Below are 23,810 nucleotides of genomic sequence, written 5' to 3'. Positions count from 1 at the left end.
TCTTCAATGGTTACCACATTTAAAGTGGGATGCCAATCAAGTTTCAGCTACCCTTGGCAACATTTATTATAATTTAGTACATCACACTCGCTAGATTCACTTTGTGAAGACTCATTATCACTTTCAACAATAGTGTCAAACATGTTGATATCAGGCTTGTTAGGCCCAATATGGAAAGCTAATATACTGAGAGGGGAGGGGTGAATTAGTACTTCAAATCCTTTCTTAAACAATATCTTCACTGTTATGCATAAACCAAAAATAGTTGTAACATAACATAAAGCTAAAACAAATAAATAACAATCATACATGATTCACTCCATAACACATATATTTTGGTTACGTAGAAACTCTTGGTTAGAGAGAAAAACTGCGGTGGGGATGGCACCCACAACTTCACTACTGCAATAATAAAGAGTGCTCAGTTAGAGCTACATGTTCAGCTATTTCTAATAGCTTGCCCTGTTAGAAGTATCAAGATCGTTAGATCTACCTTGCTAAAGGATTTTACAACACTTAAACTAAATGTTGCACCTGGTTAAAGGCTTTACAATTTATAGACTTTGTTAGAGTCTTTTACCCTATTAAAGGTTTCTCTTACAACTTCAAAATATTACAATAAAATCCTTACAAATATCTGCAACTTTACATCTAGAATGTTATATCAGATTCTATGTGCTTAAAATGAGATTACCTTGCTTATAGCATACCTCGGTAACCCATAAAGTAACTCGGTAAACCCTTCTGTTTACTTTGTTCTTTGACTATTCTCTGAAATCCTTCTCGGTGACCTCTATGTCTCTGTAACAGTCATAATACTCAGTGCTTCCTTATGTATCACACATGTCTTGCTTCATACACCTCTATATCTATCTTTGTCACTCTTTTATCCTTAATCCATACTGTATAAATAGATCTCTTATGTCGGTGATCTGATTCATTGCTTTGATCTTACAAACATGATTTATCGAATGAATAACCATGCAAAATATTTCATTGGTTAGATGACCTCAAAATCATACACAATCCTTAAGTAAAATTTCCAATGTGATAGCGGTTCTCTTGCTCCTTGATCTTGTAACACGTTTCCACATGTGTGTCTAGGTTCAATGAATCTGGTAAAACATTTCACTCGGTGTATATCAACTCGATGTATCATTATTGTTGCTCGGTAGACAACTTGGTGTATACTAGGCTCTGTAATTACTTTCTTCTATAACTGACTGCTCTATGCATACCGACTGAATGTTTCGGTAGAAGTAACTGACTAGAGTATATAAAATGACTTTGGATATAAAACTAATGGCAACTATAATAAGTAGTAACAAGGCTCACCCTCATTTCTCATGGATTCTTCAAGAGCTTGAGCTACAATACACTGATGAGGAGTGTGGCCCATCACAGGCCATGCACCAAGGAGTATTTTCCATATTGTGTACATTTCCTCCTTTCAAAGGATCTGGGGTGTCCTGGTTCTGAGTGTTCTTTAACTTATCATTGTGAGGTTTGCCATCCTTCCAAGTAGTGTTGTACGACATATCATGTAATCTGGGAGGCCTATCTTGCTAATTATAATGAGGTTTATCATTCTTACTTACCTTAGTAGTAAGATCTTTCATAGCAGTCATTAACTTTTCTGTTTTGTCTTCCTCCTTGGAAACTTTATTAGGCTGTTGTTTTGATTCTTGCCACAGCCTTCCATCGTTCCTCCTTCCCACCTTTCCAGATGCTTTCCTATTACTTTCCACATTGATGGCAATTCTAAAAGCATCTCTCAGGCTATGTGGGTTTTTATCCCTCAAAATGTAAGCCATTTTAGAATCAAAAGCATTATAATAAGTGTCCAGACACATGTTATCATCTAGTCTCATCACTTGGTAAAGCCTATGTATTGCTTTCTAAAATCTTGCATTGAAATCTATGACAATTTAATTATCAGACTTCCTAATGTTATTGAACTCATTGAGCATAAAGCTCACATTTTTTTTATCACCATATTGCTCTTGGAAGCAATTCTTAAAGTCCTCCCAAGAACCAATGTTATTTACAGGCAGACCTCTATACCAATCCCTTGCATCATCCACCAACAACTATACAAATAATTTCATGATGACATCTTCATCTATAATCTCATAGTCATTTATCACGTCACCAAAATATTTTAGGTGCTCTTTTGCACTTATAGCATTATTGCCAACAAATTTGTGAAGTGTATCCCTTAATTCGGTAGGAACATGGTTAGGATACCCTGGGATTCCCTCAAAGAAAAGTTGTCTGTATAATTCCAAATTAATGGGTCTTCTCTGAAATTGGTTACCAGTGGGGTTATTACCCATATTCATGCTCATATTAAGACCATGAGTTGGAGGAACTTGGTTACTTTGATTGGTAATAGGGACTTGACTAACTGAAACAGTACTCACAGGCAAGGTTGACTGAATTTTAACCGAAGGGAATGAGGCATGCTGAGGTAAAATCTTGTTTGGGTCTGTTGAAGGAAAGATTATGGGAGGAGCCTTTAGATAAATAATTTTTCTTTTAACCTCTTGATTGGCTACTTCTAATTCAGCTTTCTATAATTCCCTTTGTAGATATTCCTTCTCTTTCCTCATGCTGTCTATCTCTCTCTCATGTGCAGACAACTGATGAGAGATTTTTGATGTATTCTTAAACCCGGACCCATTTTCCATGCACTTTTGTTTTCCTTTGTCAACATTATTTCTAGAAGGTTGTGGGTCACTAAGGACCTCCCTACTAGGTTACACAACAAATTTGTGTGCAGGGTTGATCTTGGCAATCATATTTTCCTTGATGACTGGGCCTTCATTCTCACTCTTAGTTTTCTCTTGGGTGAACAATTCAAGATCAGAAATCTGTCTTAAAAGCCTATCTCTCTCAATCAATTTAGCTTTAACTTCCTTTTCTTTATTTGCTTCCTTTTGTGCTCTTAGGGAGATCAAGTGATGAACTCTTCTATTGAGAGCATCAATTTCTTGGGATACCTTATCTTCATCAGGGAACATCTCTTTAGAATCTGACACATTGACTTGATCAATATCAATCAAACTAATATTTCCATCTACAGTTCTTGGTACAGAATCCACCTTAACATTAGAACTATTCCTATTCTTCCCAGATAAACTAGCATGAGAGATCCTCTGATTTGAAACTTGGACATCCTCATTATTACCAAAAAAACTAGAATGGAAACCCAAACAGTCTTGCTCAGATTCACGGGAAGAAGAATTTGAATTTGCATATATGGGTCTATCAGATGACTTACCCATATGAATGCTTTTTTGTATCCAGGCAGCACTAGATGGCTCATGTGCAACTGATCTTTTCTAGCCTCTTCATGCCTGCTCAAGTAATCCTTCTTGCAACATCTCTTGAGGATTTTTCCTCATGAATGATTTGGTGTTCTTTCCTCTCTGCATTATACTTGTTTTCCTTAAAATGAATTATGCTTATTCAAGAGCACTAGTTATTTTATGTTAGAGTCACCACCCAAAGTTATGGGAAAGTAAGAAAACAAGCTTGACAAATCACTTGTAGAAGACTATAGAACAAGAAGATCTTCAGAGAGAGAAATAACAAAGATCAGGGATTAAACAACCTACTACAAGGACCAAACACACACAAATTCGACCAAACTTCCGGGCAATATAAGAACTAGATATGCAATACTCACACTATGACTCTCCCCAGCAAAGTCGCCACTTTTGTTGTTCTCAAATTCTGATTTCCCCAATCCCCTCTGTAAGAAAATTTGAAACCTCTGTTTCATATGGAGAGGACAACAAGAAAATAGAATTCCAGAAAAACATATAACAAGGTTTCTATAGAACCTTCTACACTTTAAGCTTATCCAAAGCTCAGGTGGGTATACCTCTTGTGAATACTTTCATAATTTCAATATGAGATCCACAACAAACCAATGCTAAAAACCTATGAACCTCATCACCTCAATAATACTGAAACATTAAAAGAAAACATGTGTTTATTTTTAGTCTTGACCCCAAGAAAGATAGAAAAAACTCCACAACTAATATCAGTGCCTTATCCAGGCTACAAAGTCACCCAATTTAAACGAGAGTTCCAAATCTGGACATTCTCATACATCTCATCACTTCAGCTTTCATTAACCTAATATATGCCTGACATATACATAAGTTCTTTCCCTTTAAGCTAAAACCATTTATCAAATTCAAAGCAGCAAACAATTGATTTACTAATAGAGATATTTCACATATATTTAATTCCTCTCCTGGAGAGAAAAGCCTGGAACATGTCTGTAACACTGCCTTGCAATCCCTATTCAATCAAATAACCCTAAATTATCCAAAAGAAACCAATAAATCAATGAATGCACACAAGAAGACAACGAAGATTTAGGCTCAGAAAGATTTGATCTGTATATTAATATTCATTTTTTGAAAATCTTACATAACTCAAGGTGATTTCTAAAAGAACCAGAAAACCTTAGATATATTTCTGCAGAGTTTCTTTACAAATTCTTGTGATGATATTTTCCTAAAGTCCTGGTATCCATTTATAATGATATGGATGCAAACAAGCTTCAGACTTCCCTAGGAAAAGTTTGTTACAACCATGATTCCCGCTGAAAAGAAATTACAATCATTTCATTCCTAACGGCTTTGAAGTTTGTTATTCAGTTGCAACATCTTCTAACTGTTCTTGAACCTCTGCTTCTTGCACTGCATACTTGCTTTTCCATTCTTGGAACACGTCATCACCAAGCCAGGAGAAGTTAACAATTTTCTTCTCCAATTTATTCAACCTTTTCCATGTTTTTCTTAATTGCTTAACCTCTATCTCCAAAATACCATAATGTGACTTCATTTTCTCAATTTCTTCAATTGTTTGAATAAATAAAGATGTGTCATCTATATTGATGACTTCATTTATTCATTAAGACAAGTGTAATGCCCCGCCAGCAAACCCCAAAGGGTTTAAGTTAAAAACACTCAAATAGAGTGTAAATATTTTTTTTTTATAATAATAATAATTACGAGTGTTAATAATAAGTTACAACATTAAGATAATTTGGAGTTATCTAAAGCTTAGATAACATAGCGGAAGACTAAACAAACCTAAGGAGTTTCCCAACGCGATTACGTATCCAAACACCTAACTCAACTCGCGACAATTGATCCAATTAAGCTGGATATCTTAATTACATGTTAATACTTAAGACATGGTTATATATTTTGTTCGATAAATTGACATCTTAGAATTTTAGGACGCGTTCACTTATTTTGAATGGATAGGAGGCTAACATGAGGTTATTTACTCAATGCACTTTAAAACATAATTAACTTAAGAGTCCACCCATTAAGGTACAATGCGACTAATATAACGAAGTTCATTCATTTGGGTTAAAGGTAACCACCCACAATTGATATCATCCTTTATATTTAAAAGTATGGCTAATAAGATGAGATTCATCCATTAAGGATTAAGCTGCAAATAATAAAACGAGGTTCCTTCATTTGATTTTAAGCAAAACCAACTAATGAGTCGTAGTTCGTTTATGGAGGATAAAATGTAAGTAGCCATAGAGTTCTTTCTTTGGAGTTAAAATAATGCTAATAGATGGAGCTCAATTCATTAAGGTGAAAATATATTAGGGCCACATAAGTTCATCCCTTAATTAAAATATAGTTAGCAAGATGATATTCATTCTTTCAGGATTAAAATATAAGTACATAGTGACGTTCTTTCATTAGGGTTAAAATATGACTAACTTAATGTGTGTCACTTTTTTTAGTTAAAATGAAGTTAATATGAAGAAATACATTTACTATGGTTAAGATATAAACAACTAAATGTATTCTCCCATTTCAGTTCAATTATAACTATCATGAAGAAGGTCATTTATTAAGGTTATAATGTGGATAGCCAGTTTTGAGTTCATCCAATTATAAAACTAATTTGGTGAGGATTATTTGTTTTATAATATAACGTAAATAACTAAATGCATTCATCCAATTTAGTGAGATAAAGCTAATATGATGATGTACATTTATTAAGATAAATCGGTAAATAATCGAAAGAGGTTCATCCAATTAGATTTTCATTTTAGATATTATGATAGTAAATACAATATTTGATTTTATATTTATTGCGTTCAATTGCACGCTTTATGACAAGTTAATCCAAAAATTGCATCCTAGTGAGTTTATTTCCATGCTTCTTTTCATTTACATTAACAAAATACTTTCCATAATCATATTTACAATCTTGTATGACCCTAATTACTACATTTAGCAAGGTGACTACATTCATGCATTTGAAAATTAGCTTCATTAAATTCCTATTTAACACTTACAGAATGCAGCCATACATGGTAACTTAAAGTATGAAATAAAAGAGACAAAGGCATCGCATAACACGGATATGATCTCGAAGTTCACCCCTAGAGGGCTACATCTCTGGGTCTGCTCAACTGCAAGAACCCTCTGGCATTTAATATAATTAAGGTTACATAAGTTTCATGTCATTTACATCTTTGCCATTTAGGCGAACACAACCACTATACAATGACCACTTCAACCAATAATTACATAGATGATCCCTTTTTTAGAAGCGGATAAAACTGAACACATCAAAGCAATTACAAGTTCTATTGTTTGACGATACTCTAACTAGGGACGTGGTCGGCTATAACCAACATAAGCAACCAGATGACAGGGTCCAAACAAACCTATCAAGGCCTTGCCAGTACTTAACACAAGCGAAAAACATAAATTAAAATTTCCATATTTTCCATTATCTATTTCTCGTTATCGGGAAGGAAAGTAACTAAACTATTTATTTTACTAAAGAAGATATCATTAACTTCCAAACTTCCAATCGATACATTATTAAATTTTTGATGATCCTATTAGCATATCATTTGAGCTTTCAAAATTTCCCATGACGAACTTAAAAATACTTATACATTTCAGATTTCTATTTCTAAGTTCTCAGAATGATTAGATCGAATCACAAGGTGTTCCTGAATATCGTAATATTTAAAAAAAAATCACCAATTTTTAAATACTATTCAATATATATATATATATATATATTTCCTTCAAATATATATATGTATTAATCATATTGTTTAATAACGTTCGAATTTCAAATTTATTATTTATTAATACATATATTAACCTTCACATTAAATATATATTAATAAAAATTAATTATTATTTAAAAACTTTATTTAAAAAAAACTATTAATAAAACCAAATTAATTATTTTATTATATCATTTTTTTTTTTTAAATAAAAATAAAATAAAAAAAAGAAAACTAAAATAACAATGGGGGGGTTCCACGTGGACCCCACGTGGCCCCCATGGTAGCTCACACTACCATTGGTAGCGTTGCTACCAAATGGTAGCAAGCGGCTGCCATGGGCAACACTGCTACCATTTGGTAGCAGATGCTACACCCCGTGGTGGGGGTTTATCCCCGCCACAAGGGTTCTTGTTATTTTTTTTGTTTTATATTTTTTTTTGTAATTTTTTTTTAAAAATTTATCTACTATAAAAAAAGTCACACAGCAAAAAAATACAGTCTCCCAGAGACTTTAAAATTTCATTTTCTAGTAGCATGGTTTTCTCATATTTAATATATTTTTTTCTTTTTTTAAAATCAAACACCATCATGGCCAGGGAGATTGATTTACACAAATTAATATTAAATCAAAACCCCATAAAAGTAAAACAATAATAAACTAAAAACCCCCAAATTTTCTTTCATTCACAGTCACTAATATATTTTTTTTTCCAGAATGTTTAAAACAGCAATATGAGAAATTTTGTTGCAAGAACATGATTTTCTAAATACCCAAAACAAACTTCCAGATGGATTTATTCAAAACCCATAAACCTTTTAAACATTCTTGATCCAAAAACAACCAATATGGATTTTTATTTTTTTTAAACAAACAGAATTTCATGAGGAAGAAACAAACACATTTTTTTTTTGATTCACAATGAAATAAGGAATAAACAAGAAACCTACCTCCTTTAGCTTTCTTAGAAATTAATTCAATTTAAATACTTAAGCTTGCTAAATAAAAATAAAGCGATCTCTTAAATTAACGATTAATCATATAAAAGAAAACTATCTATTTTAAATTTCTCAATTACTAATGCATACATCCACACATTAAATTGAATTAAATACTTAAGATAAAATACTCCATTCCCCACACGCATGGCACACAAACCAAGAAAGTCCACCAATCACACGACACACAACCCAAACAAAAAGAAAACCCTATGGACCACACACGACGCTCACCTGATCATGGCTAAGGCAAGATGAGAGTTTTATGACCACCAAATCCAAATTCTAAGGATGAAAGAGGTATACTCAACCCTGCGAATCCCAAAGGAGATGAACCTCGCCCTAGGCGGTGTTGTACCTGCAATCTCCTGCACACATGAATCACGCAAGCATATATATATATATATATATATATATATATATATATATATATTCAATGAAGGCGATAGCTCGAGATTTATAACAAGAATTAGGAAACAACTACATTTACACAAGAATCGATGCAAAAGCACAATAATAGGTATGCACAATTATTTATATTATCTAATCTACAACATTGCATCATGGTTAACCAACCATTCAAGAATGCCACATAGGAAGTCAACCAAGGTCAAACGGGTTTACAAGGCTGACTAGGGTAGGGGCATTACAACAAGTTATATCCTAGATCATCAAGCCACACCTTTTCATCTTTCAACTGACTTGAAATAACAAAACCCCTAGGAAACAGTTCAAACTTATGGTTAGCATATTCTTTTCTGCACAAGTTGGCCTTTCTCTCTACACCGGCTCTTCCTTCTGCTAACCTGGTCATGCATTTAACTAACTCACAAGTGGATTTAATATTTGCATCAGCCTCTACCTCTTCATAAGATGAACACATAAGTTCCAAACCCACCTCTCTAGGCATCCACTTATTCAAAATTGGCTCCAGAGTAGCCTTGTCTTGTTTCAGATCAATCAACATGTTCAAAATTCTTTTCATATAAATGTGCACAATAGAAGCTCCTACTGTGTCAGCAAACTTCAAGATTGTGCCTCTAACCTTTTCCTCATACTTACTTGCAAACATGGCCTGAGCCTGCTTCAACTTTTCTACTTCATCTTGTATGGTCTCAGTTGATTGAAAATCAGAAGTCATAGGAGAAGGGGAAAATTCAATGATTGGACTGGTGGATGGAGGTTTTGCTAGAGAGGAGGAAATCATTAAAGTAGAAGATTCACCTTTCTAGTATTGCCCTGCTAATTGATTCTTCAACTTGGCAATGATGCTATCCCTATGGGATATCTCCCCTTTTGCCTCATTATAAGCCTTTATAATCATCTGTAGTTTTACCTGGAGATCAGCTTTTCCCTTAGCTTCCTTCTCGGCTACTACCACACTGAATTTTGCTGATTCCAAAACTATGTTGCCAGCTTCTACTACCCCTGTGTCCTGCACTCTTTTCACAATCATACCTCCAAGGTAGCTGGACCCTGAAGTGTCCTTCCTCTTTCTGCTCTCATCTCTCATTAGAGACCACATGACCAAAGCAGCATGGTCCTTGCTAAATGTCACTCCTTCCAAGGGATTTGTTTCTTTCCTTACTACTTCAAGCACTAGTGCATCTGCTATATTCCACTCAAGGAGAATTAAGACACTACCTTTTGCTACCATTTCTCTCCCCTGCTCAGGAGTAATGGTTTTGAATTCTATCATCATTTGTTGTTTTACTTCTTCCTCCACTGCAGATGCATCTTTGTGGGGTTGTTCACTTTTCCTCTTTTCACATTTGGCTTTGAATTTTTCTATATTTTGCTTCCAAACAAATTGCATGAAAGATCCTATTGTAACAAAATTATTATCAGCCAGGAATTCTTCATTGTCATGTTTGATGATAGGGTCTAACTCTTTTCCTTTAAACTCCTTTGGAGTCAAATCCATTTCAGCACTTGGTGGCTCTTCAAGCATCCCTTCTTGTACTTCTTCATAAGTACAGGCAATCTCCCCAAGACTTCCTAACTGCAATAATTGCTTAGCCACTGCATGTTCATCTCCCACATGGATTGGGATGGAGAGTATAAAGGTTCACCTGTTTGCACCTCTTTTCCCACCCTTTTCCTTTTAGGGGAATCTTGGATTTCAATGACATCTTCTATTGCTCTTTTCCCCTATGAAGTAGAAGGCTCACCCTACTAGCACATTGTATTTTGGCCTCTTGTGCATCACATATTCACTTGGAGGGATGGCCTTAGCAAAGGCAGGCTTGGCTAGAACCAGCTTACCCTTTTCAGGATCATTTTTCAATATAACTTCCCTTTTCTCCTTTAAGGCCTGCATTAAATCTTCAAAATAAAGTATCAAGAATTTAGCCTTTTCCTCAAAGGGAGTAAAACTAGACAAAGGGTCATAACCAATATCAAAATGGTGGATAAAATCAAGAGCCCTTTTATATGCTATCCATTTTTCCTTTCTCAATTCTTGTTCATCTAGGTTGAATTCATTTCCAATCAAATCCTCAGGAAAATGGAACTAGTGTGGTCTGCCTTTACATACGGCTCTCTTCTTGAACATACCATTAAAGAAGTCTTCAGGGTCAACAAACCTTGACACTGTAGTAGACAACCTGTATGGATGAAAGAAATCATCAAAATGTTTCCAACCACCCTTGGTGATTACAAATTGATGTGCAATGGTGACAGTTGGGAAAATTGTCCCTTCACCCTATTTGTTAATTCTGCTTCTTTCAAACCTTCGATTTGCCTCAGGACCTCTACAATTCCTATCTTCAATGGGGCTTGATAGGGGAGAAAATATGGAGTTCCTCTAAAACCATAAACTTTGAACACAGGAGAGACAGGGTACAAGTATATGTCGCCCCAATTATGCACAATCTTAATATCTTGAGCAAATTCCTCGAGCCTAAGGAACTCTAAGAGAGCTTTAGGGATCCTAGGGTTTTGTGGGCACAAGAGGATCCTAAGCCTAGACACAAAACATCTACCAAACTTCAAGTAACTCGCATCCTCTCTATCCCAAGAAAAAATTGTGCTCCACAATTGAATAGGCATCTCCTCATCGTCCTTTTCCTTAATCAGGTTGATATCATTAGCAAAATAATCAGCACCTTTGAATAAAAACATGTGCATAAGAAGAGAATACCATCCAAAAGGTATATCTACCTTAGCATTTTATTCCCATCAACCCTTCATGAATGGAATCAGTGAGATAAGGTGCAAAGTCAAAAGTTACTGCTAGAGATGGGTTCAAAATCTGTGCTAACATGAGCATATAGTGGGTTGGCATAGTTGTTTTAGCAACTTCCCCAAAAATATGACATAGGGACCAATACATCCCTTTAGCCCTCAAAGTAAATAGATTTAGAGAGAAGGGTTCCATGGTGCTAGGGCCTACAAGAGTCAGTCCTCCTATTTTGACAAAAAATTCCTTAAAAGGGCCACTCCTTTGGTGATCTCTCTGCACATTATAGACCTGTGCAAGTGTTTCAAAATTGATGGGCTCTAAATAATTCAACACCTCAATGAGTTTGAACACTTTCCTGAACTCGTCATCATTTATTTCAATTAATGACCCCCCATTTACATTTCTTACATATCTAGCAATAGGGTCATAGTTATTTGCAATCTGGGTCAACAAGTTCACATCCATGAAAACCCAGGGACTATGAGCTTTCCAACATCTAACTCCCATATACTATTCATTGGAGGAGAGGAATTTCTCTGGCCAAATCCCACTTTGAAGAGTCCCAGACCTGATATGCCTATTTGTGAATCCCTTAACCAATTCCCTTTGTCATACAAACCATCGCCAATTCTCAGGCGGGGAGCTTTGGGCACCAATTCTTTCATTTTAGCTGCGGCATTAGTAGACATAGTTAATTATTCTAAAAAATCATCACAAATGGCTCTCTCCTGATAATTCACCTTCCCTGTGAAATCTCTTTGAGGTGCCATCTTTGAATTAAAACTATTTCAATTAAAACTTAAACAGACCTCTGACAATTCAAGCACCTAGTGATACCAATTCAAACTATAACTGTCAAGCAGTATGCAAAAACTTACTTGTTGCCTGAAGAAATTCACTCTGTGCACCGGTTCCTCTGCAAGACTCTTTGAAATGTCGGCAAAGTTTCAGTTGATGTGAAGCTTATTACGACAACTGAGCATTGAAAAACATTAAGCCACATGCTTCAGAAATCAATTTGCAATTGAATTTGAAATATGGCTCCAACGGACCACAAAGAATTTTCTAAGTGTCTTGCCTTTTTGCTGCTTCACGAAAGATAAAAACCTCACATTTTTTCATTACGAAACAATGCCATCCATCAGATCCTCAAAATCATGGATGTTATTTACCTTACCTAGGTCATCCTACTTAGAAATGGGTCCCGCCTTCCTTTCGTTGTAACGTGAAGCATAAAAACCTCGCATATTTTCTATGTGAAACAACGTTGACCGTTGGATCTTCTATCATCTGCTCGACTGTTATTCTCCACGGTGACCACTAGTCTTTTTAATTAATCGCATGAAACCGTTGCTGCTAATGGTTTTCACTGTTTCGCAAAGGTTAAGCACATCGCATCTTCACCATGTGAAACAGTGCGCATCATTGGATCAATTTTGAGATGTGTAGCTTTTAACTCCTTTAACCTTCAAAGTGGGCCCTCTACGCGGAATCCACCTGTCCTACCAATTTCTGGCAAATAACACCCATGTGTTGGCCATTCATTCACTGATGAACTCTTTCGGTCTCCACATCTGAACCACCATGTGTCTTATCTAGCTGTGGATTTCATCAATATTGCCCCTTAATCAAATGAGCCCTCATGATTTATTTGGAACCACATGTCCTACTGACAAATCAACTTTTTCCTTAGCCAAATATCCAGCTATATTGCCACCTCATCCGTCGCGTAACCGCCAACTCCTTTTCTCTATTTCACGAAGAGTAAACTTCATGTTGCTTCGGGTTGCGAAACAACGTGCATCATTGGATCTTCTCGGAGATGCACTTCTTTTATCCTGCAAGCCACCCTTTCGCTGGGCCCACTGCCCTTTTGCTACTTTGCAAAAGGTAAATTTCACACATCCTTTCCATGTGAAATAGTGCCAACCGTCGGATCATGAACAAGATGCATGATCCTTAACTCATTCTTTAGCTACTTCGCGAAGAATAAACCTCGCCCATCTTTTCATTGCGAAACAACGTGGACCATTAGATCTACCAAAAGATATTTGTCCTTTAGCCTTCCTTGCGATCACTTTACTTAGGCCCACCACCTTTTCGCCACTTCACGAAAGGTAAATTTCATGCATCTTCCCTTTGCAAGATCGCGCGCACCATTGGATCAATTAGAACTTGCACAATCTTTACGAAGTCTGACAAAGAAATTAAAACTTAGGAAAAGGCAAAAAATTAAAACATTTTCAAAGACCCTCCTAATGCAAAACTAAAAGGGGGAACCTCTCCTCACGATGAACCGACCCTTCCACTTAAGTGGAAAAAGTAACAAGGAAATAGAACACAAGGATTTTAAGATAGAAAGGGGTAAATTACAAAAACCTTAAAACCTTAGACCAATAACCCTCAGAGGCAAAAATGAAGAAACTAAGCACAATTGCAGACTTTAGCGGATTAGAGAACAAAATCACCCAATAGTCAAAATAGTGATAACATGGTGTTCTCTTGCCTCAACTTGTCTGCAATATCACTAGAGCTTCTTTTTCATCATCATGTTTTTGCATTTGCTCATGAAGTTATTTTCTCTTATTTTGTGCTATAACCAGGTTCTCCTGAAGTCCTTTAATGAATTCCTTATCAGTCCTTAGATCATCTTCAAGTTTGATATTCTTCAATTTTTTTGCATCAAAATCTTCAAGAGCTCCTTCCAACTGTTTTCTTAAATTCTCCATCGGTACTGGTTTCATAATCTTCCTCAAGTTGTTAGGCTTTTGCAAATAGAGGACCAGGCTCTAATACCAATTATTAGATTCAATGATAGTCCCAAAGACACTGAGAGGAGGGGAGTGAATCAGTGTCTAACTAGTTTCTAAAATCTTTAAACTTATTTATATCTCTGTAACCCAAAACAATGTACCGGTAAACAAGAAATAGTGCAGTAAATAGAAATAATAGAGACAACATAAATGCACACCATAACACAAGATATTTTAAAGAGGAAACCTAGTGTGAGAGAAACCTTGATGGGATTTGTGACCCATAATATTTACTCACTAGACAATATGAATAAATACTACTTACTATAGGGGCCTACACATGCAGGAAGGCCAACTACCTAGAGTGCACTACTCAAAAGAGTCTGACTGACTACAATATGGATAATTAAATCCAATATGACGTACTACTCAAAATAGCATCTCTAATAAACCTTGTTATCACTTGAAAGGGGTAAAAATAAACCTTTTGGACCTATCCTTAGGTGTGTGAAGGGCTCTGCATCAAGTGGTATCAGAGCTTAGGAGTGTACTTTGGACCGAAGAAGAAGACAAGATGTTAGAGGAAAAGGGATCCAAAGATATCCCATCAAGGATGACCAATGCTGAGTTGGCTATCCTGGTGAAGAAGCAGATGGTAGAGAGCAGAGAAGTTAGGGCTGAGAATTAGGCCTTGGGAAATGAAATGGACCAGTTGAAGGGAAAAGTGGAGAGGGGAGAGAGAGACTCTAGAGGAGATGAAGAGGAGATCCCTAGACATGAAGAAATAGAGGTTCCTGCAGACTACAGACCCCTGATGAGTGTCCTCAAGTCCATGGAAAGGAGAACAATGGATGTGAAGTTGGATCTTCCAGTGTTTGTAGGTAAGATGGAACCTGATACAGTGATGGAGTGTATAGACTCCTTGGAAAATTTATTTGAGAGTGAAGACAAACTAGAGCACCAAAGGGTGAAAATGGCCCAATCCAAAATGAAAGGAGTTGCATTGACTTGGTGGACTTTCATCGAAGATGAGAGGGTGAAAGAGGGGAAGAGAAGAGTTGCTACTTGGAAGAAGATGGTGGCTTTGATGAAGGAAGCCTATGTTTCGGTGGACTATAATGTCTAATTGCACAAGAGGAGACAAAACTTGAAGCAGAAGGAGATGGATGTGAGTGCCTACACAGAGGAATTCATGAAGTTGTGTGTGAAGACCAAGGTAAAAGAGAGTGAGGATGAAAAAGTGGCGAGATATCTCAATGGACTGAGATTTACCATCCAAGAAGATTTGAATCTCCACACCCCAGAGAAAGTCCAAAAATGCTTTTTGTTGGCACTTAAGGTGGAGGAGAAGCTAAAGAGAAGGCAGGAACAAAATAGCAGAGGCAAAGGGAGATAGAAAAGAGGGGGAAGAGGCCCTTTCGGAGGCAAAGGTAATGGTTTTGGATACCAAGGTGAGTCTAGTCAAGAAGGCACCAGAGGAGAGAGAAGTTACAACCAAGGAGGAGGATACAATCAAAGAGGGAACTTTAGGGGCAGAAGGCCATTCTCTAGAGGAATATCCCAAGGCAGAGGACCTCCTAGATGTTACAACTGCAACCAAGAGGGGCACATTTCCAATAGGTGTCCGGAGAAGGCTACAAGCTCCATGGGAGAAAGGAGGAGCAACTTGGTGCAAGAATCTGGTTGCCAAAGTGTGGCAAGTGTAAACACCTATCAAAGTGTCAATGCTCTTGATAGATATGGCTACCCTAAAAGAGGAGAGGCTTTGATGATGAGGAGAGCAGTGACCACCATGAAGGTACCTAATAAGGATCCCCCACAAAGAAAGTCTATTTTCAAAACTACCTACAAGGTAGGAGGAAAGGTATGCAAGGTCTTGATAGACTCCGGGTCTACTGAAAATTTTGTGTCACTTAAAATGGTAGAGAAGCTTAAAATTAGAAGGTTGCCACATCCTTACCCCTACAAGATCTCATGGCTCACCCAAGGTCAGCAAGCAGTGGTAGAAGAGCAGACTTGGGTAGAGTTTTAGATTGGATCATACAAGGATAGATTGCTATTTGATATAGCCAAGATGGATGCATGTCATCTCTTGTTTGGAAGACCATGGCAGTTTGACTTGAAGGCTCATCATGATGGGGTTAGAAACACTTATTCAATCATCAAGGATGGTAAGTTGATATAAATTTTACCTCTGATGGAGAATGAGATGGAACCAAAGGGGAAGGATGCCAAAGTGTTGTTGGTAGAAGGAAACCAATTCATGAAGGAGATTGCAAAGAAGGATGCAGTTTGATATACCCTCATTCCCAAGTCCAAGGTGACAAAGAAGGAGCAGTTTGCAGAGAGGAAAGAAGAAGGATAGAGACACATAGATGCTATAGTCAAAAATTTACTTGACAAGTACAAAGGCATCATCTCAGATGGAATGCCAAGATACCCGCCACAGGTGAGAGACATAAGTCATTCCATAGATGTGATCCTTGGATCTACCCTACCAAATAAAGCAGCATACAAGCTCACTCTAGACCAGAATGCAGAGATGGAAAGACAATTGAGGAGTTTCTAGAATCAGGGATATTGGCAAAAGTCTAAGCCCATGTGTAGTACCTACTATCCTTGCACCCAAGAAAGAAGGCACTTGGAGGCTTTGCACAGACTCAAGGGCCATCAATAAGATAACCATAAGGTATAGGTTTCCAATCCCTAGGATAGAGGATTTACTTGATTGCTTGGGGGGTGCCAAATATTTCACCAATATGGATCTAAAAAGTGGATACCATCATATTAGAATAAGGAGAGGGGATGAATGGAAAAAAAACTTTAAAGACCAATGAGGGGTTGTATGAGTGGAAAGTCATGTTGTTTGGGTTGTCCAATTGCCCTAGTACCTTCATGAGGTTGATGAATGAGGTCTTGGTGGAGTTTATAGGCAAGTTTGTAATAGTGTATCTATATGATATCTTGATCGTTAGCCACACAAGGGAAGAACACCTCAAACATGTAGATATGGTCCTCAAAAAGTTACATGAAGAGCATCTAATGATAAAATTGGATAAGTGGTTGTTCATGCAAGAGGAGATCATTTACTTGGGCTTTGGAATCTCACAAGGTGAGTTGAAAATGGACTAGGAGAAGGTAAGTGCTATTCTATCTTGGCCAACACTTAAAACCATGAATGATGTCCAAAGTTTCCATGGCTTAGTAACCTTTTATAGGAAGTTTATAAGGGGCTTTAGTCATGTTTGTGCACCAATGCTTGACACCATAAAAGGAGGACAAAAGTGCAGATTCAGTTGGACCAAGGAGGCAGATGACTCATTTGAGACCTTGAAAAATAAAGTTGCAGAACAACCAGTCCTTGCCCTACCAAACTTCAACAAGATATTTCAGGTGGAATGTGATACAAGCAACATGGCTATTGGGGCAGTACTCAATCAGGAGGGAAGGCCAATTGCCTTTTTTAGTGAAAAATTAAATCATGCCAAGAGGTGATATCCATCCTACGATTTGGAGATGTATGCTTTAGTCTAGTCATTGAAGAAGTGGAGGCACTATTTATTGCAAAAGGAGTTCATAGTTTTCACTGACAATCAAGCTCTAAGTTTCATAAACAGTCAAGAGAAGTTAAATCACAGGCACATGAAGTGGGTAGAAACCCTACAAGTCTTCACCTTCAACCTCAAACACAAAAAGGGGGTCAAGAACAAAGTTGCAGATGCCTTAAGAAGGAGGGTCTTAACCACCAACCAAATTAAGATGGAAAGTGTTGGCATTGACTCCTTGAAGAACATGTATGATGCTGATGAAGATTTTGAAGAGATCTACAAGGTATGTGAGTCTTTTGGTGAGAGGTATCATGTTGAATTTTTTGAGTTTTTGATACAAGATGGATTACTATTCAAGGGTGGACAATTATGCATTCCTAAGTGTTCAATGAGACTGAATATTATTAGAGAGAAGCATTGTGGAGAAATGGAAGGTCATTTTGGCCTTAACAAGACCCTTGACCTTGTAAAAAGACATTACTACTTGCCTAAGTTACAGGCAGATGTTAGGAGGTTTGTAGAAACATGTGTGGTCTGTCAAAAAGCTAAAGGGAAATCCACCAATGCAAGTTTGTACCAACCTTTACCCATTCCTTCTATGCCATGGGAAAGCATAAACATAGATTTTATGTTGGGTCTGCCTAGGACAAGGAGGGGGTTTGACAGTGTTTTTGTAGTGGTGAACAAATTTAGTAAAATGGCTCATTTCTTGCCATGTAAAACCTCTTGTGATGCCTCATATGTTGCAAACTTGTTTTTCAAAGAGATAGTCAGGATACATGGGTTGCCTCGAAACATAGTTTCAGACAGGGATGTGAAGTTCATAGGACATTTTTGGAGGACCCTTTGGAAGAAGTTGGGAACCAACCTAGCTTTCTCATCAGCCTACCATCCCCAAATAGATGGACAAACTGAAGTTATCAATAGGTCCTTGGGGAGCCTATAAAGATTCTTGAAAAGATAACATGGAGAAAAATGGGACAACATACTATCACAAGAAAAGTTCTCATACAATGACACCATAAATAGAAGCACTGGGAAATCCCCTTTCCAAATTATGTATGGCATCCACCCAAGGGGTGTGTTAGAGTTGAGGGATTTACCTAAAGAAGAATCCATTAGTGCAGGTGGTGAAGCTTTTGCCTCGGCCATCAAGGAGGTACATGATCAAGTGAAGTCTCATCTCCAACAATCTACAGAGAAGTACAAGGCTTATGTTGACAAGAAAAAGAGGGATGTGCAGTTTGATGTTGGGGACTTAGTATGCGTGCATTTGAAGAAGGAGAGACTCCCAAAAGGTAAATAAACAAAGCTCATATAGAGGAAGATTGGACCATGTCAGATTGTGAAGAAGTGTGGGTAGAATGCTTGTTAAATCCAACTTCCTCCTGATCTTGGATTGTCACCCATTTTCAATGTATGTGATCTAACAACTTACAAAGGCAATGGTAATGAAGAGGAGGAACCAATGCAGGTTGCCACAGATGATGATATTCCAAAGCATGATCCACCAAGATTTAGCAAGGTTTTGGACACTAGAGTCACAAAAAGAACAAGGAACAAGGAGTACAAAGAGTATTTGGTGGCTTGGCAGGGAAAACCAGACTCTGAACCAGTTTCGATGATAAAAAACCAAATCTCCAGCCATGGTGCAGATCTCCAAACCCTGATCTCAAGTGGGCTTGAGATCTCTTCTACCAAGGAGTATGGTGCAGGGTCACCTCTTCAACAAGCTATTCATGGATCAGAGGATGAGGATTATCATCATTTTGAATGTCTTTGGTTGATGCATTTTCATGTTTTGAATAAGGACCCCACCTTGTAAACCAATGTCTCAAATTAGGCATCCTGATAAGCCAATTTGGACAATTTGGTAAATAGGGGTAGAATGATGTTTGTTTTGATATTTTGAAGGAATTTAGGGTGTGTAGGTGGTTTTTGGTTGATCCAAGTTTTGTGGACCCCAAACTTGTTTTGGTTGACAACTATTGTCAAAAAGTGCAACATTTGAAAATGCAACTTTTGCAAACAAAAGTGCAACATTTTAACTTTCAATTGATGTAAGCCTCTCAACAGCTCCAACCTCTTAAAAATTAAGTTGGAAACCATTTGGAGAAGGTATATATACCTTGTGGAAACAATTACCAAGGTTAGGATGGTTGGTGATTGAAGTTTGAAAGCATAATAAGACAAAAAACTGAGTTTTTCCCTGAAATTATGAACTTGTTGTGGTTGTATGTTATTGTACGTATTGATTCTGACAAATTTGTTCATGAAGAAGTTATAGGATTGAGTCACCCTTTTTTTGGTGGTGATGTGAGGACTTGATCTTCTGTGAGCACTGAGAACCCCTTGTTTTACTAATTGTAACCTGAAAAGCAAGGGTTTGGCTAGGGTTTTGACAAAAAATGGCCATATCTTGCATCTCACTCATCTAGAAGGTCTTTCCTTTGGTGGAATGAAATATTGGAAATTTTATTTTAAGGTTTCCATGGGTTTTTGCAGGGGATCCTTTTTTGTGAAGAGAATGAAGCAAACCTAGGTAGGCATCTCCATGTGACTACCTTGGACAAAATTAGGGCAGTCACCCTAAAATCTCATAGCGATGGATTCTAGGCATGCAACCCTGGAAATAGAGGTTATTTAGGATCCCCCACCTACTCATGAAGTTTTATTTTTAGTTGAGACTCTTGAAATTGGTGTTTCTTTGTAAATTAGGCTTAATCACCCTAATTAGGTCTCTAGGCTTCTAAAGGGTTCAGACCTTTAGGTTGTAGATCTTGCCAATCCCTTTTGGGGATGAGTGTAAAATCATAAAGGGTATCCGGAATGGTAAATTATTTGTTAGGTTATGTGCAACATTTTGGAGTTAAGGGCAAAATACTCGCTAGATAGGGCTACTAGCCTAGGGGGTAGGTTTCCAAAGGATGTATAGGGCATTGAAGCCAAAACCTAAAAAAAATGTTTGGAATGGTCCCTAAGTATCATGAATAGAACAAATCCAAGACCCCTAAGAGCAAGAGTCAGGGAGAGGTGTGTTGGAGATGTTGAAGCCATTTATTCATTTTGAGTAGGTGCTAGTCTAAAGGAGTGTGATTAGTTAAAACCTTAAGGTGTGGAGTCCTTTTGTTTGTTTTGTTCAGATCCTTGTTATCACTTGAAAGGGTTCAAACTAAACCTTTTGGACCTATCCTTAGGTGTGTGAAGGGCTCTGCATCACCTACAATTCAAGCTTTTCTTAGCAAAATAAATTTCATATACAAGTATTACTTTTCCTCAAGGAATCAAAGGAAAATTAGAAGCATAGAGGATAGTCAATTTCAAATAATTCTTAAATTTCATAGAAGCACTAGTGGTGAGAGAAGGCATGACAATATTAGCAACAACCTAAATTTTCCTTAGCAAGTCTACATAAGAAGCACAATGATTGGAGCTGGAGGAAACACTAGTGGACCTTACCACTAGAAATGCTTTACATGATCTCTCTTGATGTGTTGTACTAGAACATATATGTAGTCACATTATCTTTTATGGATATTTATGGACATGATAACAATTTAAATTTTAATTTAATAATGCTTGTTGAGTTATACTAACATAAGGATCAAGGTATGAATGGATTGGCTAGAAGAATTTTCTTGTGGGTAGCTTTTAGAATCCATCTATGTACAATGAAGCAATGTGAATTTTATTTTCCTTAAAATGCCTTACAAAAATATTATGATAAAAAAGACTAGTCTATCAATAAAGAAAATAGAGGGAGTTATATATTTTGTTCTATTCAATGATGCCTAGCTTAGATGTTTCCATGTGAGTTGCATATTATATGATCAAGTGAAGTCTCATCTCCAACAATCTATAGAGAAGTACAAGGCTCATGCTGACAAGAAAAAGGGGGATGTGCAGTTTGATGTTGGGGACTGAGTATGGGTGCATTTGAAGAAGGAGAGACTCCAAAAAGGTAAACACACAAAGCTCATGCAGAGGAAGATTGGACCATGTATGATTGTGAAGAATTGTGGGTAGAATGCTTATGAAATCCAACTTCCTCCTGATCTTGGATTGTCACCCATTTTCAATGTATGTGATCTAACACCTTACAAAGGCAATGATAATGAAGAAAAGGAACCAATGCAGGTTGCAACAAATGATGATATTCCAAAGCATGATCCACCAAGATTGAGCAAGGTTTTGGACACTAGAGTCACAAATAGAACAAGTAACAAGGAGTACAATGAGTATTTGGTGGCTTGGTAGGGCAAACCAGACTCTGAAGTAGTTTCGATGTCAGAAAACCAAATCTCCAACCATGGTGCAGACCTCCAAACCCTAATCTCAAGTGGGCTTAAGATCTCTTCTCCTGGGGAATATGGTGCAAGGTCACCTCTTCAATAAGCCATTCATGGATTAGAGGATGAGGATTAGCATCATTTTGAATGTCTTTAGTTGATGCATTTTCTTGTTTTTAATAAGGACCCCACCTTGTAAACCAATGTCTCAAATTAGGCATCCTGATAAGCCAATTTGGACAATTTGGTAAATAGGGGTAGAATGATGTTTGTTTTTATATTTTGAAGGATTTTAGGGTGTGTAGGTGGTTTTTGGTTGATCCAATTTGTGTGGATCCCAAACTTGTTTTGGTTGACAACTTTTGTCAAAAAGTGCAACATTTGAAAATGTAACTTTTGTAAGAAAAACTGCAACATTTTGAATTTCAATTTTTGTAAGCCTCTCAAAGGCTCCAACATATTCAAAATTTGGTTTAAAATCATTTGGATAAGGTCTATATACCTTACCAAGGCTGGGGTGGTTGGTGATTGAAGTTTGAAAGCATAATAAGACAAAAAACTGAGTTTTTCCCTGAAATTCTGAACTTGTTGTGGTTGTATGTCATTGTACGGATTTATTCTAATAAATTTGTTCATGGAGAGGTTATAGGATTGAGTCACCTTTATTTTGGTGGTGATTTGAGGTCTTGATCTTCTATTTGCACTGAGAACCCCTTGTTTTACTGATTGTAACCTAGAAAGCAAGGGTTTGGCTAGGGTTTTGACAAAAAATGGCCACATCTTGCATCTCACTCATCCATAAGGTCTTTCCTTTGGTGGAATGACATATTTTCAAGTGTATTTTAAAATTTCCATGGGTTTTTGCAGAGGATCCTTTGTTGTGAAGAGAATGAAGCAAACCTAGGTAGGCATCTCCATGTGACTAGCTTGGACAAAATTAGGGCAGTCACCCTAAAATCTCATAGCAGTGGATTCTAGGTGTACAACCCTGGAATTAGAGGTTATTTTGGATCCCCCACCTGCTCATGAATTTTCTTTTTTAGTTGAGAGTCTTGAAATTGGTGTTTCTTTGTAAATTAGGCCTAATCGCCCTAATTAGATCTCTAGGCTTCTAAAGGGTTCAAACCTCTAGGTTGCAGATCTTGCCAATCACTTTTGGGGATGAGTGTAAATCTATTAAGGGTATCTGGAATGGTAAATTGTTTGTCAGGTTATGTGCATGATTTCGGAGTTGAGGGGAAAATACCCGCTAGATAAGGCTACTAGCCTAGGGGGTAGGTTTCCAAAGGAAGTATAGGGCATTGAAGCCAAAACCTAAAAAAAATGTTTGGAATGGTCCCTAAGTATCATGAATTGAACAAATCCAAGACCCCCAAGAGAAAGAGTCAGGGAGAGGTGTGTTGGAGATGTTGAAGCCATTTACTCATTTTGAGTAGGTGCTAGTCTAGAGGAGTGTGATTAGTTCAAACCTTAAGATGTGGAGCCCTTTTTTTTGTTTTGTTCAGATCCTTGCTATCACTTGAAAGGGGTCAAACTAAACCTTTTGGACCTGTCCTTAGGTGTGTGAAGGGCTCTGCATCACCTACAATTTAAGCTTTTCTTAGCAAAATAAATTTCATATACAAGTATTCCTTTTCCTCAAGGAATCAAAGGAAAATTAGAAGCATAGAGGATAGTCAATTTCAAATAATCCTTCAATTTAATAGAAGCACTAGTGGTGAGAGAAGGCATGACAATATTAGCAACAACCAAAATTTTCCTTAGCAAGCCTACATAGGAAGCACAATGATTGGAGCTGGAGGAAACACTCGTGGCCCTTACCACTAGAAATGCTTTACATGATCTCTCTTGATGTGTTGTACTAGAACATATATGTAGTCACATTATCTTTTATGGATATTTATGGACATGATAACAATTTTAATTTTAATTTAATAATGCTTGTTGAGTTAT

The sequence above is a fragment of the Cryptomeria japonica genome, chromosome 6 (assembly GCF_030272615.1).
Source record: "Cryptomeria japonica chromosome 6, Sugi_1.0, whole genome shotgun sequence".
In the NCBI taxonomy this organism is placed as follows: domain Eukaryota; kingdom Viridiplantae; phylum Streptophyta; class Pinopsida; order Cupressales; family Cupressaceae; genus Cryptomeria; species Cryptomeria japonica.
This window is presented reverse-complemented; position numbering follows the sequence as displayed.